This window comes from Rhinolophus ferrumequinum, chromosome 20 (genome assembly GCF_004115265.2).
Source record: "Rhinolophus ferrumequinum isolate MPI-CBG mRhiFer1 chromosome 20, mRhiFer1_v1.p, whole genome shotgun sequence".
Classification (NCBI taxonomy): domain Eukaryota; kingdom Metazoa; phylum Chordata; class Mammalia; order Chiroptera; family Rhinolophidae; genus Rhinolophus; species Rhinolophus ferrumequinum.
The window spans coordinates 48,499,826-48,500,498 of NC_046303.1; the positions used below are offsets into that span (position 1 = coordinate 48,499,826).

Consider the following 673-nt stretch of genomic DNA (forward strand, 5'->3'; position numbering starts at 1 on the left):
TTAGATTTAACTGGCCTACCAGCTAGAAAAGACTCCATTCTAGCTTTAATTTATTGGTTTCACATTTGCTGAATCAGAAGCTTTTATAAAGGCCTATTTGTTGGGTAAATAATGTCTTGATCTCAACATTTCTATTAGTCTTACCTTTAGACTTTGTCATGATAAAGAAATTCCCTTTTGATTCTATTAGAAAGTAAATATTGGTACATTTATTCTCGGTTATGGAGTTTTATTTGCAGATGATTTAAAAGTGAATGAGAGGGTGGCCAGTTAGCTCAGTTGGTTAGAGCATGGTGCTGGTAGCACCAAGGTTGCCGGTTCGATCCCCGCATGGGCCACTGTGAGCTGCGCCCTCCTTACACATGAATGAGAAGGAAATGTTTTCAAACATTGAATAAAGTAAATGAAAATTGTTTCCTTGCATTGTCATAAAAATATGTTTAAAATAGTAATATTACCAGACCAATGATGAGAGTTGTGTCACAACCCAGGTATGATAATTGATTTTATTCTGTGCTCCTGAGGTGTATGTTTAAAATAGCATAGACACATATTATAAAGGAGAGGATCCTAAATTGTGTGCATACTTGCATGTGTATCCAGAAGTCAGGAAGTAATATTTTGGGCACCACAAATCTGAGAAATTTTTAAGATGTAAAATTATATTGTAGAG

At 35.1% G+C, this 673-nt stretch overlaps 1 non-coding gene across 1 annotated transcript; it reads left to right on the plus strand.

Annotated features, from left to right (window-relative positions):
• Nucleotides 1-264: 264 nt before the first annotated feature.
• TRNAT-GGU (transfer RNA threonine (anticodon GGU)) lies at nt 265-338 on the plus strand. The gene has a single exon. It is a non-coding gene; the product is annotated as a tRNA-Thr (tRNA).
• The last annotated feature ends 335 nt before the right edge of the window (nt 339-673 follow it).